Source organism: Phyllobates terribilis, unplaced genomic scaffold (genome assembly GCF_046119375.1).
Source record: "Phyllobates terribilis strain yellow unplaced genomic scaffold, ASM4611937v1 Scaffold_5__5_contigs__length_657084704, whole genome shotgun sequence".
NCBI lineage: Eukaryota > Metazoa > Chordata > Amphibia > Anura > Dendrobatidae > Phyllobates > Phyllobates terribilis.
This window is the reverse complement of record NW_027362765.1, coordinates 70,684,425-70,700,007: the sequence shown is the minus strand read 5'-3', so window position 1 is coordinate 70,700,007 and position 15,583 is coordinate 70,684,425. Positions and strand designations below refer to the sequence as shown.

The window sequence follows — 15,583 nt, the reverse complement described above, 5'->3', positions numbered from 1 at the left end:
ACCCAGTTTGACCTTGGGATGGAACACTTCCTCCCGACGCTGATGATTGTGGGCCCTGGGTCAATCAGGGTTGCCCTCACATTCTACAGCTCCTGCACCTCCTCCTCTTCAGCCTCCATCTCCGAAACGACCACATCACAAGCTGAAAGCACTGCAGCACTGCCTCGGCCAAGCGGCAACAGGCTGTGCTGAAGCTAATATGCTTAGGTGACAAACCGCACAACGCTGAAGAGTTGTGGACAGCTCTGAAAGAGCAGGCAGATCTGTGGCTGACACCGCTTAACCTACAGCCAGGCATGGTCGTGTGTGACAATGGCCGGAACCTGGCATGCCCTGCCGCTAGCATTTTGTCAGAGCGGGTTTTTAGTGCAGCCAGGGGAATTATAATTGATAGGCGCATCCACCTGTGAACTGAAAATGCTGACAGGCAGACTCTTATAAAACTGAACACGGGCTGGATTGTGCCAGACTTCTCAACACCACCAAATGATAGCATCGTAACATAAACTCAAATCCAGTGTCTTTTATTTGGGAGGTCTATTCCAATACACCTTTTCACACCCAGACATGGGTATACGCTTCCTGAAAGTTCAGCGTGAACCTGTTGCCCAAGGAGTTTGGAGGCGAATGGGAGCAGCAATATGAGGCGATAGCTGGACAAAGCGGTTGGGTCGAGGGATTTCTTTTTGAGGATAAGAGTAATTGTGGCATGTTTGAAAGCAGAGGGGAAGGTACCAGAAGTTAGTGATAGGTTGAAGAGATGGGTTAGGGATGGGATGAATGTGGGGGTGAGGTTGGGGAGGAGGTGGGATGGGGTGGAGTCAAGTGCACAAATGGTGAGGTGTAATTTGGAGAGGAGGTGGGTAAGCTCTCCTTCAATGATGTTGGAGAGGGAGGTTATGGGGGAAGGGCAGTGGTCTGGAAAACAAACGCCTTGTGGTGGTCGAACAATGAAGGCTCCCCTTTCTAATGGGAACATGTTGTTAATTAGGCCCACCTCTATGTGTCTTTAAATTGGTATTGGGGTTTTTCCCAAATTTAGGCAGGCGTTGTACTCACTGCATGCCCTATAACTGTATAGCAGAACTGCTCCATTCTAATGGGAACATGTCGTTACTGAGACCCACCTCTATGTGTCTTCAAATTGTTATTGGGGTATTTCCCAAATTTAGGCAGCCCTTACAGTCACTGCATGGGCATTACCACTGTAGGAGACCCACTCCTTTATAATTGGAACTTTTTTTTACTGAGGCCCTCCTCTATGTCTCTTCAAAGGGGTATTGGGGAGCGTCCAAATTTTTGGCAGCCCTTGCAGTCACTGCATACGCAATAACGGTATAGGAGACCCACTCTTTAAAAATGGAAACAACAAAGCATAGTTGGCTAATGGCCCTCTAACAATAGTGAGGGACAACTGCTGGCCCTTTAACAATAGTAAAGGCCACCTGATGGCCCTGTAAAAATAGGCTTTGTGACTTTCAGAATCCTTCCTTCATAAATGAAACAGGATGTGTCTAATCATGTCTTGCACACCAAATGGGAAGATAAGGTAGTAAAATGTTAAAATAGCATTTACTGGTAAATGTATTTTTCACAGTTGAAAGCAATGCAAAAGTGCAAAAACGCATCAAAAACGCTATGTGTGAACATAGCCCAAGGTGTGGAGGATCATTTTTGTTTTTGGTTATTTATTTTGCCTTATACACAAGTCATTACCCTGGAAAGAATGTACATTAACATTTTTCCCAGGAAAATCCATTTCGGTTTCATTTTTTGTATGTTTTATTGCGAGCCCGTAAAAGTGGTGTAATACTCTGACAACATTGTTCACAGCAGTGACCTGGGAGTCAGAGATGCTTCCAGGGGTCTTCCCCATGCTGTTCCCATTTCATTTGAGCACTGTTCCCATCGATTTGGGCAATTTTTAGGCCCTCTGCAGACCGTCGGTTTTACAGTCCTTGGTGCTGCTACGTTAAACCAATAATCCTTTTCAAGGCTAATTCAAATAGATTATATTCTGTAACAATACCACTTTTATCTGTAATTTGTGTAGGGTTGGCTGGCGGAGTAGGAATAGCGTATTAGAGACATTTAGGCAGGATTGATTACGTTACAGTCCTTGATGCTGCCACTTACAAGCAAAAGTCCTTTCAGGGACAATTTCAACAGATTATTGTCTAATAATACAACTCTTATCATCAATTTTATCAGCGAGTTGTGTGCACGTTGTGCGTTTGGAAGCCCAGGTACTGGATCTAAATGAACAGCTGGCAACACTGAGATCCATTAACAATATGGAAACGAGTCTGCTGGCCACTGAGCAGCTGCTCACTGGGGTAGATGTGGGGGAGGGTGGTAGTAGGAAGATGCAGGACAGTGAGGCATCTAGTTGGGTGACAGAAGGGGGGGGGGTAGAGGGAAGAGTGCCAGGGAGGCTAGTCCTGATCTGGCACACCCCAATAAGTTTGCAAAGTTGGCGGATGAGGGGGGTGTCGGTACAGGGGTAGCACTGCTGCAGCCAGAGGAGTGTCAGCTCCAGTACGGGGGGAAATAGGAAAGCAGGGCAGGCCAGGCAGGTGCTGGTAGTCGGGGACTCAATTATTAGGGGAACAGATAGGGCAAACTGTCACAAAGACAGGGATCGTTGAACAGTGTGCTGCCTACCTGGCGCTATAGTCCGGCACATCACTGATCGGGTTGACAGATTACTGGGAGGGGCTGGTGAGGACCCAGCAGTCATGGTGCACATTGGCACAAATGACAAAGTTAGAGGTAGGTGGAAGGTCCTTAAAGATGATTTCAGGGAATTAGGCTGCAAGCTGAAAGCAAGGAACTCCAAGGTGGTATTCTCTGAAATACAACCTGTACCACGTGCCATGCCAGAGAGGCAACGGGAGATTAGAGAGATAAATAAGTGGCTCAGGAACTGGTGTAGGAAAGAGGGGTTTGGGTTCCTGGAGAACTGGGCCGACTTCTCAGTTGGCTACAGATTCTACGCTAGGGACGGGCTGCACCTCAATGGGGAGGGTGCAGCTGTGCTGGGGGAGAAAATGGCTAGAAGGTTGGAGGAGTGTTTAAACTAGGGATTTGGGGGGAGAGTATTCATTTTATAGGTGGGGAAGATAGTGACCTGGGCACAAGTAAAGAAATTGGGGGTGGGGTTAGAAGAGTCAATATAGTAAGAAGAAATAGAGGTACAGAGAGATACATAAAATGCATGTACACTAATGCCAGAAGCCTCACCAACAAATTGGAGGAACTAGAATTAATTTTGTTGGAAAATAATTATGACATGGTGGGGATATCTGAGACATGGCTAGACGAGAGCCATGACTGGGCAGTTAATTTACAGGGCTATAGTCTGTTCAGAAATGACCGTACAAACAAGCGAGGGGGGGGGTGTTTATATGTAAAATCATCCTTAAAACCCATCTTGCGTGAGAATATATGTGAATCTAATGAAAATGTAGAGTCCCTGTGGGTGGAGTGAAGGGGAGGGTGAAAAAGTAATAAATTACTGATAGGGGTTTGTTATAAGTCTCCAAAAATAATGGAAGCAGCAGAGAATATCCTCATAAAGCAAATAGATGAAGCTGCGACTCAAGGAGAAGTCATTATTATGGGGGACTTCAACTACCCTGAAATACATTGGGGAACAGAAACCTGTAGTTCAAGCAAAGGTAATAGGTTTTTGACAACTTTGAGAGACAATTACCTTTCACAACTGGTTCAGGACCCAACAAGAAGGGGGGCACTGCTAGACCTAATATTAACCAACAGGCCAGACCGCATATCAAATATACGAGTTGGGGGACACTTGGGTAATAGTGATCACAAAATAATAAGTTTTCATTTATCCTTTAATAAGATGTGTAGTAGAGGGGTAACAAGGACACTAAACTTCAGGAAGGCAAATTTCCAATGGTTGAGAGATGATCTTAGTGCAATAAACTGGGACAATATCCTGAGACATAAAACTACACAAAGCAAATGGGAGACATTTATTAGCATCCTGAATAGGACCTGTGCACAATATATACCCTATGGTAATAAACATGCTAGAAATAGGAGGAAACCACTATGGCTAAATAGAGCTGTAAGGGGCGCAATAAGTGACAAAAAAGCATTTAGAGAACTAAAGCAAGTAGGTAGTGATGAGGTATTAAATAAATACAGAAAATTAAATAAATTCTGTAAAACCCAAATCAAGGCAGCAAAGATTGAGACACAGAGACTCATTGCCAGAGAAAGTAAAAATAATCCCAAAATATTCTTTAACTACATAAATAGTAAAAAACTAAAAAATGATAGTGTTGGCCCCCTTAAAAATATTCTGGGTAAAATGGTGGATGAGGATGAGGAAAAAGCCAATATGCTAAATGATTTTTTTTCAACAGTATTTACACAAGAAAATGGCATAACAGAAAACATGATTAGTGATGACAAAAATTCTCCATTAAATGTCACTTGCTTAACCCAGCAGGAAGTACGGCGGCGTCTAAAAATCACGGATGGGATACACCCGCGAGTACTGCAGGAATTAAGTAACGTCATAGATAGACCATTATTTTTAATCTTTATTTTTAATCTTTAAAGATTCCATAATAACAGGGTCTGTACCACAGGACTGGCGTATAGCAAATGTGGTGCCAATATTCAAAAAGGGGACAAAAACCGAACTTGGAAATTATAGGCCAGTAAGCTTAACCTCTACTGGGTGTAAAATCCTGGAGGGTTTCCTAAGAGATGCTATACTAGAGTATCTGAAGAAAAATAACCTCATGACCCAATATCAACATGGGTTTACGAGGGACTGTTCCTGTCAAAATAATCTGATTAGCTTTTATGAAGAGGCAAGTTCCGGACTGGACCAAGGAAATGCAGTGGATGTTGTGTATATGAACTTTTCAAAAGCTTTTGATAAGGTTCCACGCAAAAGGTTGATACATAAAATGAGAACAATGGGGATAGGGGAAAATATATGTATGTGGGTTAAGAACTGGCTCAGTGATAGGAAACAAAGGGTGGTTATTAATGGAATACACTCAGACTGGGTCTCAGTTAACAGTGGGGTACCACAGGGGTCAGTATTGGGCCCGCTTCTTTTTAACATACTGTATTTATTAATGACCTTGTAGGGGGCATACAGAGTAGTATTTCAATATTTGCAGATGACACTAAACTCTGCAGGGTAATCAATACAGAGGAGGACAATTTTATTTTACAGGAGGATCTATGTAAACTAGAAGCTTGGACTGATAAATGGCAAATGAGCTTTAATGGGGATAAATGTAAGGTAATGTACTTGGGCAGAGGAAATAAAATGTATAATTATATGCTTAATTGTAAAACACTGGGCAAAACTGTAAGTGAAAAAAACCTGGGTGTATTGGTGGACAACAAGCTCACATTTGGTGGCCAGTGTCAGGCTGCTGCTGCAAAGGCAAATAAAATAATGTGGTGCATTAAAAGAGGCAAAGATGCTCATGAGGAGAACATAATTTTACCTCTATACAAGTCACTAGTGCGACCACACTTAGAATACTGTGTACAGTTCTGGTCTCCGGTGTATAAGAAAGACATAGCTGAACTAGAGCGGGTTCAGAGAAGAGCGACCAAGGTTATTAGAGGACTGGGGGGTCTGCAATACCAAGACAGGTTATTTACTGTGGAAAAACGAAGGCTTAGGGGTGATGTTATTACAATGTACAAGTATATGAGGGGACAGTACAAAGACCTTTCTACTGATCTTTTTACTCTGAGACCTGAGACGGGGTCAAGCGGGCATCTTCTATGTCTGGAGGAAAGAAGGTTTAATCATAATCACTGACGCGGATTCTTTACTGTAAGAGCAGTGAGACTATGGAACTCTCTGCCGCATGATGTTGTAATGAGTGATTTACTACTAAAATTTAAGAAGGGCCTGGATGCCTTTCTTGAAAAGTATAATATTACAGGTTATATTTACTAGACTCCTTGATAGGGCGTTGATCCAGGGAGCTAGTCTGATTGTCGTATGGAGTCGGGCAGGAATTTTTTTCCCCAATGTGGAGCTTAGTGTTTGCCACATGTTTTTTTTTTGCCTTCCTCTGGATCAACATGTTAGGCTATGGGTTGAACTAGATGGACTTAGTCTTCCTTCAACCTTAAAAACTATGTTACTTTGTAAAATTATTTGTGTAGGGGTTAGCTGGCGGAGTAGGGATAGCGTAATACAGGCATCTAGTCAGAGATTATTGCCTTACAGTCCTTGATGCTGCAACATAAAACAAATGGGCCTTATCAGGGTTACATCTATTCTATTCTCTATTAATCCCGCTGTTAGCTGCATTTAGTGTAGGGATAGGTGCTGGAGGAGGGATAGTTTTGGATTAGAGGAGGAGGAGGACAAGAAACATAATAAACTATGAAGCTTATACCCTTTTTGGGGTGGGAAGGGATGCATGAAAATACATCAGAAAAAAAGGAAAATTTGATTTGGCTTTATGTTCCGTTGTGGTTGAGACGTCTGTCCCAATCATAGCCTTGTTCATTTTGAGAACAGTCAGCCTGTCAGCATTTTCAGTTGACAGGCAAATGCGTCTATCAGTTATTATGCCCCCGCAGCAGTAAAAACCCACAGAATCAACTTAAGCATGTAGGGAGCAGTGAATGCAGCCTGCAAGACTCTGATTTGGTTCCAGTGCATGGCAACTAAAATTATGAGTGAGGGCCGCCTGATGGCACTCTAAAATGTATGAATGAGGGTCTCTTGATGGCCCTCCAAAATGTATGACTGAGGGCCACTTGATGGTTCTCCAAAAATTATTTTAGAGAGAGCCGCATGATATCCCTGTTGATATGGTGTAGGAGGAGAAGGACAAAAAAATAATAAACCATGAACCGTATACCCTTTTTGGTTTGGGAAGGGGTGCATGGAAATACACCAGAAAAAAAAAATTAATTGCCTTTATGTTCCATTGCTTTTATTGAGAAGTCTTGGCCAATCCAGACCCTGTTCATTTTGAGAGCAGTCATCCGGTCAACATTTTCAGTTGACAGGCAGATGCGCCTATGCCTATTGGTTGTAATGCCCCCGGCGGCGCTAAAAACCCACGGAATCAACTTAAGCATTGAGGGAGCAGTGGATGTGGCCTACAAGCCTCAGATTTGCCTCAACTCTGTGTTAAATAAACATAAAGATGCATTCATACAATTGGAGAAATACCCAAATGCACCTCATGTGAATAAATAGACAAAGGACTTGTGGTGTTTGTAGCGCTGCTGCCGGCGCCCCTGCATGGTGTCCCCTTCCCCCTCCATGCAGGGATGCTGGCTTACTTACAGCCCCGGTCCTCGGCATGCCTTCCCACGGTGTACTCCTGTCTCCTGCTTCCTGTTGTGCATGCCGCACTGTGTCCCGGCGGCATGTGCTCCCCTGTTCTTAAAGGGGCAGCGCACGTGGTAAATGCCCCCAGCTAACAGCTGGGAGGCATCTACTTAATATGTTCACCAGCAAGGTGTCTCCCAGACAATAGCTGGGAAACATCTTGTATAAAAGGCACCCTCCCTAATAGGGAGGTGTCTGAGTAACCCCCTATAGTTATGTTAGGTGGTTTGGTGAGCAACTGTATGTCGCCAGGTCCCTCGTCCCTAGCCTGTTAAAGTAATTCCCATATCCTGTGTCCCAATAGTCCAGTACAGTTTGTCCGGGTTCCTGTGACCACTTCGGCGGTGTCCGTATTCCTAAAACCTCATCATCGGTACCTGTCTGCTACCATGGGCGCTGAGTGCCCAGGCCTGAACCCTGAACCTGTCTCAGTGGCAGTCCTGTCTGCACAGGTGGGACCTGTCCCAGTGAGTGGCCATATTGTCTGAACTTGTCCCAAGTAGACGTCCTGTCTGCACAGTCTGAACTTGTCCCAAGTGGCTGTCCTGCTCTGTCTAAACGTTGTTGACCTTTGGGGTCAACTGCTACTGCCGGTGGCCGCCCTGAAGTGGCACCTGGCAGCTATCTGCCGCACAAGCTTGACCTGACCACTAGAGGCTTCAGCAAACACCAAGGTAGCTGCTTAATAATGCCCCTCCGGGGTAAGTCTGGTCTGTGGCACAGTGGGTCCACAAACCACGTGTGCCACCTAGGAGCGTAACAGTGTTCTTTCCTCAGGATGGGTTGGAGAAGTTTCCCCCACATGGTTCATGAATTTTCATTGACAAAGGTCTCCAAGGAGTTAAAAAAAAAGTTTTGAACCCCCTGTTTCAATCTATTTGAAGCCTTGGGGCTGCCTGATGCCCTGAGCAGGCACAGGAGGAACTGTCGCTTACCTTAGCTGGAACAAAATCAGAGTTGGATGCCTGAAGGTCCTTGTTGTACCCTGAGTACTGGCCTCGAATCCGGGACTCCTTGTTGTTGGCCACTGAAGACCTACTCCTTCCAAATGTGAATGTTTTCTGAGGCCCCACTCTTTGTGTTCCAGGATGTATTAGAGTGCTTCCTTCTAATTTTTGGAAGCCCTTGCACATATTAAATACACTTTACCAGTCTAGGAATCCCACTACTTCAAAATGGGGAAAAATGTTTTCTGAGGCCATCCTCCAAGTGTATTCCAGGGTGTATTGCAATCTCTTCTTTCAGTTTTTGATAGGCCTTGCACTTATTGCATAGCCTTCACCAGTCTAGGAGTCTTCCCCTTACAAATGGGGAAATAAATTCAGAAATCTCATGCACACGATTCCTTATTCCAGTTCTTTCAGCATTTTTGCTGCTTTTTTTTCATGATTAAAAGCAATGAGAAAATGCAAAAATGCAGCAAAAAACACTATGTTTGAACATAGCCTAAGGGGTGGAGGAGGCAATTTTTTTTTATTTACCTTATATACAAGTCATTATACTGGAAATGACTTTTTTCATGCAAAATCCATTTTATCTTCGGTTTGGTATGTTTTATTGTTAGTCCGTAAAAGTGGCATAATACTCTGACAACATTGTTCCTAGCAGCGACCTGGGAGTCAGAGATGCATCCAAGCATCTTCCCCATCCTGTTCCCATTCCATTTGAGCACTTTTTCCATCCATTTCAGCGATTTTAATGTACCCCAGACCTCCTGGAAGGGTCTGCCGGAATAACGAGTCGAGCACCAGAGCAGTCCGACGTGCTCAATTTGAGTCTGATCATCCTGTTCTGTGCGAGCCCAATCCGGTTGTGTCGGACGGTCTTAACCGTCCCCAATATCTGTTCTACCAGTTATTTAGATTATGTCCTGCCAGTGACTCCAAGCCCGTATATGAGATCCTGACCCTTGGGGTCAGCTGCCACAGTACCGGCGACCGCCCTGGAGTGGTACCTGGTGGCTACTTGCAGCTCAAGCCTAACTCCACCATTAGGGGCTCTAGTGAAAACCAGGTAGTCGTTTAGCCACAGACCTTCAGGGTAAGTTCGCCCATGACGCATTGGGTCCATGATCCACCAGCGTGACAATAGTAAATTCGTTTTTGTAATTTTCATCAGAATTTGAAGAACCTTGGTTTCTTTTATCTTCAACGTGTTTTCCGTGCCATTGAGCACCCGATTATTAACTACTGAGTGCGTACCATATTGAATAGCTGAACAGGTGCTTGAAAATTTGAACATTTTCATACTTTAGGGACACCAGCTACTTCCTCAATTTGCATAATCTTACAGCTTGTCCGTCTTGGTGTTGCAATTACAATGCTGAGGAGCATATATGACCTGCCTGGAAAAGAAGGATCATACCATCCAATATCAAAGTGAAACATGTACCTGGATGCAACAGTGCAGAAAATGAGGACTCAGTAGTAACTCAACCAACACATATTTATTTGATTAACACGGATTTATGTGGTGCCTACAGCGCAATATCAAGGGGTTAAGCTGTGAACTTAATCAATGGCACATGTATTTTATTCATCTGCTGAGTTTAATCCCTCTGATGACAGCATCACATTCCCATGTCTGCAAACATATTCAACGGTACATATGTTTCATTCATCTGCTGTGTTTTATCACTCATGCTGTAAGTTCATCTCACATCTACCGCCCTTTTACATACTCTGTGCACTCGATCCATATCAGCCCCTCTCTCCTCTCTTCTCCTATGTATAGTGCTCACGCTCTTTTCACATTCTTAAATCACATTGATCCATTCACTCCCACCATACAACACAAGTGAAGCTCTCACAAATCACTTAACCATCTGCTCACTCTCTCTATTCTCCTTCTCCAAGTCGCAGGAGATATCTCGCCCAACCCCGGGTCTTCTAGTAATAGTAAGTTTTACCCCTCCCCTGCTACAATCAGAAACCCCACAAATCTCATTAATGTTCCTTGCATGCCTTCTGTCTCCTTTAACTATGCCCTGTGGAATTCATGGTCAGCGTGTAACAAACTGTCCTACATCCATGATTTTTTACTTTCAAATTCCCTTAACCTTCTGGCTCTTACTGAAACCTGGATCCATCAGTCGGACACCAACGCCGCTGCTGTTCTTTCGTATGGTGGCCTTCATTTTTCACATACCCCCAGACCTGACAACAGACCAAGTGGAGGTGCTGGTCTGCTCTTCCTCGCAAAATATACTTTTTTAGGTAATCCCCTAAGCACCATCACTAATCTTCCCTTCTTTTGAGGTCCACGCTGTCAGACTCTACTGGCCCTTCTCCCTGCGAGAGGCAGTTGTGTATCGTCCTCCAGGCCCCTCCCGTCAGTTCCTGGATCACTTTGCCACCTGGCTCCCACAGTTTCTATCCTGTAACATCTCCACACTCATCATGGGGGACTTTAGATACTCATTGATGATCCCCTCTCCCCATCTGACACTCACCTTTTATCTCTAACTTCCTCTTTCAGCTTTTCACAGCTTACTAACTCTCCTAAGTATGAAGACGGGAATATATTGGTTCTGGTCTTCTCCCGCTGCTGCTCAGTGTATGACTTTACTAACTCCCCTCTTCTACTCTTTGACCAAAACCTTCTTTATTTCTCTGTCAAGAACTGTCACCTCGCTTAGGACACTTCCACACTTATATAAATATAGGTGCAATTAACACACAGAAACTTATGAAGAATTTGCAGTCATCATTGCCCCATCATTATCCTGACTCTGCACTGAAACATTATAATGAACATTGCAAAGTGCCCTGGATAATCTGCACCTCATATACATAGAACAACTTGGCACAGTCGGAGGCAACCTTGGCACACGCTGCAAGCACGTTTTCTCCAGCGGTGCTCCAGGTGCGCTGAACGTCTTTGGAGAAAATCCAGTCTAGCTGCAGATTTCATCCATTATATGTTAATGCTTAAAACATAACTCTGCCCTTCACCTTTCTAAACAAACCTACTTCAAAACACGTATCACCGCACTATCCAACAATCCTAAACAACTCTTTGACACTTTTCATTCTCTCCTCACTACAGGCCCTCACCACTGACCTCAGCGCTGACAGTCTAGCTAATTATTTAAAAGAAAAAATGTACCATATCCCACAGGAAATTTTCTCCCAATCCCCTAACATTATGTATTCTTCTCCCTCCTGCACTGCATCTAGCTCACTTTCTGTCTTTGCACTGGACACTGAAAAAAGTAAACAGGCTCTTTGCCATTTCTCGCCCTACTACCTGCAGTAGTGACCCTATTTCAGAGGCGTATCTAGAGGGGCCTGGTAGGGCAAGTTACGCGCAGCTGGCAGGAGGGCAGCGAGTGGGGGTATGGGTGCAGACACAGTATGGTGAATGGGGGGATGGGTGCGGACACAGTATGAATAGCGAGAAGAAAAATGTATGTGGACATTTTATGGGAAGCGAGGGTGATGGGATGAGTGCAGATACAGTATGGGGAGTCAGGGGGGATGTGTGAGGAGGCAGTATGGAAAGTGAGGGTGTAAAAATATAAGGAAACAGTATGGTTAGCTGGGTGGGTGTGAGAGAAGACAATATGAAGAGAGAGGGGCGTAGTGTGAGGAGACAGTATGGGGGAGAAAAGTGTGAGTGGTCACAGAATAAAGACTGAATAGTATGGGGGGTAGCATGGGGTGACAGTGTAAGGTCACAGCAAGCTGAGGAGGGGGGAGTGTGATGAGCAGGCACAGTATAGAGACTGGGCCCTATAGAGGGGACACAGTGTGAGGACAGTGTGAAGAAGGGACCCAGTATGGAAAGGAGGGAGCAGTGTAGAGGGGATGTACCATAAGAGGGACAGTGTAGGGATCATATTTTGTGCAGGGAATATAGTGAGGGGCAATTAATTATTCAAGGGCTCAGCGTAGGGTGGATAATTTTATTCAGGAGCATTATAATGAGGCTGCTATTTTAAAAGGTATCGTGTGGGGATGTGCTGCAGAAGACGAGAGAAGATTGAAGTCTACAGAGACAGGCTGTGGATGAGAAAAGTCATTGTGGAGTCTGGAAAAGATGAAGATGAAAAGAAAGACGTTGTCTCTGGAGCCGTTCATCTATAAGGTACCTGGATGCAAATGTTTTTTGTGATACTGACTAATTCTCACATTTTTATTTATGTAAGGCCTCTTTCACACGTTTTTTAAGGGCCGCAAATACGGACATACGCACACCCATTGTATTCAATGGGTGTGTGCACATCTCAGGTTTTTCACACGGACTGTGTGTCCATTTGAAAACCCGCAAACATTTCATTTTCTTTTGCGCAGCATGAACAAAATGAGTGTTGCACACTGATGACACATGGTTGACAACCGTGTGTCATCAACGTGACACGTACCGGTGCCTGGGAATCAGTGGTACAGTCTGTGCTATTTCCCACGCGCCGGCTGCTAAAGACAGCTCATGAACTGCATTGACCTCAGTGAGATCACCGTTAGCACCTTGAGAAAATTTCTCATGGTGTTGTGCTGAGCTCAATGAGTTCCCCGCAGTCCAGGGGTCTGCTCGCTGCAGTTTCTCACGGTGAACTGTGGTGAACTCACTGAGCTCAGCACAGTACAGTGAGAATTTTTCCCACAATTCTAGCAGTGATCTTACTGAGGTCACCGCAGTTCATGGGCCCATTTGCTGTAGCTCATTCTCCTGTGCTTTTCAGCATGAACCATATATGCTGAAGAGCCCATGTCGCACAGATGGATTACGGCGTGGAACAGTATGGATTCGTTCCACTTCGGACAGGTAAGGGATATTATTGTTTTTTATTTATTTATTTATTTTTACAGGGCACAATGGCTTCAATGATTAGGTGTTAACGTGAGTATAACTGTGTTTTTTTATTTTTTAATAAATGTTTAAACAGAGTGTACACTTTTGTTCCAAATAAAGGATTGTATTCTGGCTTTGTGTTTTTCTCCCAACTTTTACTATGGGGTTAGTAATGGGGTCGTCTTATAGACGACTATCCATTACTAACCCCTGAGCTTCATGTCAGCAGGCAATACAAGGCTGACATGAACTCCAACCCTATTACCTCACTTGACACTGCACCAGGGCAAGTTGGATGAGCTGAGGCTAAGCGCCAGATTTGGTGCATCTTATTGATGCGCCATTTCTGGGGCCGCTGAAGTCTGATATTATTAACATCAGAGGGAGTCAATATCCATGGCCCCTTCTCTGGCTATTAATATTGGCACACAGCTATCTGTTTATCCATTGCCGGATAGAATTTATAGAGGGACCCGACGTCAATTTGTTTTTGGGGTCCCCCTGTAATCTAGCCAGTAAACGCTAATCGAAAAGCTGTGAGCTGTTATTAATAGCTAGGGAATATTTTTGACTAATGGCCCTTTCGCTGGCTAGTAATATCAGCCCCTAGCAGGCTGCTTTACATCTGTTGGTTAAGAATAATCGGCAGGAGCCCACGCCATTTATTTTATTTAATTCTTCATTTTACATAGCATGTACACAGGAGGTGCTAAATACAACTTCCATCATTGTCTCCTGCTCGCGCTGATCTCAGCACAAGCAGTGGACAATAGTGAAGGCTGCCTTCAGCACCTGGTGCCTGGGATCAGTAAAAACTGTAATGCTTTCCCAGGTGCCAGTACGTGTCACACGGACACACAGATGTATCACACGGATGTCACACGTATACAACACAGATGCCAAATACGTACATACTGGTGGCACACGGACATGGATCTCACCAGTACTGTTTTTTTCCTGCACAGGAATCACAAGGACGTGTGAAGGAGGCCTTAGAGGCATTAAAGGGGTTGTCCACGTTTTCAATGAGTCTACAGTCATTCTATGTGAATTCTCACAGTGCGCACTGCATGCTGTCAGTATTCTCTGGTGCCGGTGATTTGCATACATGCTATCACGTGCCAACTAGAAATGCATAGTCTTACTCAATGAAAATGAATTAAGCGAGGCTGGGTACGTCTAGTCGGAATGTGGCCAGAAGTATACAAATCTCATACTGGTGTTCACATGACCGTCCACTGGCAAGGGAGAATCCAAAAGTGTGCAGTGCATACGCTGTGAGAATTCAGAAGCCTGCAGTCACAAACAGTGATCGCAGACTTTCATCTGAAACCTGGACAAGCCCATTAATTATAAAATGAAGCACTATCAGCATGCAATATACTGACTGCCAGGATTCAGCTCTGCTTGCAGGTTCCAGCAGCAGGCCCGACGCCAGCACCTGGGCAAGTAGCGGGGCCCTGAGCAGGTGGGGGGCCCACTCACCGTCGGGCACCCCGCTGCGCTACAAGACCTGAGAGCGGTGCAGTGCCGGTGCCAGCGGCCGCCACCCCCCCCGCTTGCTCAGGGCCCCGGCAGTCGGCACAATACTTACCTCTCCCATGCCTCCGCAGCAGGTCCGGTGTCTTCCCTCTCTGCGCTGCCTGTGATGTCTCAGGTCAGAGGGTTTGGTGACATCTTTACACCGCGCTCTCTCCTGAGCCGTCACAGGCAGCACAGAGCGGAAAGACGCCGGCAACGCTGAGGAGTCAGTGAGGTGAGTATTGATGTTTTTTTTTTTATATGTATGAAGGCATGGGGCATTATAACAGAGGGGAAAACAGGTGACATCCTGCATAGGACATTATATAAGGGGGGGGGACAGGTGACATCCTGCATGGGGCATTATATGGGGCGGAGAGGTGACATCCTGCATGGGGCATTATATGGGCGGGGGGAGGTGACATCCTGCATGGGACATTATATGGAGGGAAGAGGTGACATCCTGAATAGGGCATTATATGGGAGGGATGACATCCTGCATGGGGCATTATAAGGGGGGGTGACATCCTGCATGAGGCATTATATGGGGGGAGAGGTGAAATCCTGCATGGGGCATTATATGGAGGGAAGAAGTGACATCCTGCATGGGGCATTATATGGTGGGGAGAGGTGACATCCTGCATGGGGCATTATATGGGGGGGGGTGACATCCTGCATAGGGCATTATATGGGGGGGAGAGGCGACAGCCTGCATGGGGCATTATATGGTGGGGAAAGGTCACATACTGCATGGGGCATTATATGGGGGCGAGAGGTGACATCCTGCATGGGGCATTATATGGGGGGGGTAACATCCTGCATGGGCATTATATGGGGGGAGAGGTGACATCCTGCAAAGGGCATTATATGGAGGGAGAGGTGACATCCTGTTTGGGGCAT

General features: G+C 45.2%; 1 protein-coding gene across 1 annotated transcript in view; it reads right to left on the bottom strand.

Annotated features, from left to right (window-relative positions):
- The window catches only part of LOC141271460 (uncharacterized), a 549,319-nt gene that overhangs the window by 201,231 nt on the left and 332,505 nt on the right, over window positions 1–15,583 (bottom strand). The gene's annotated exons all lie outside the window — the stretch shown is intronic.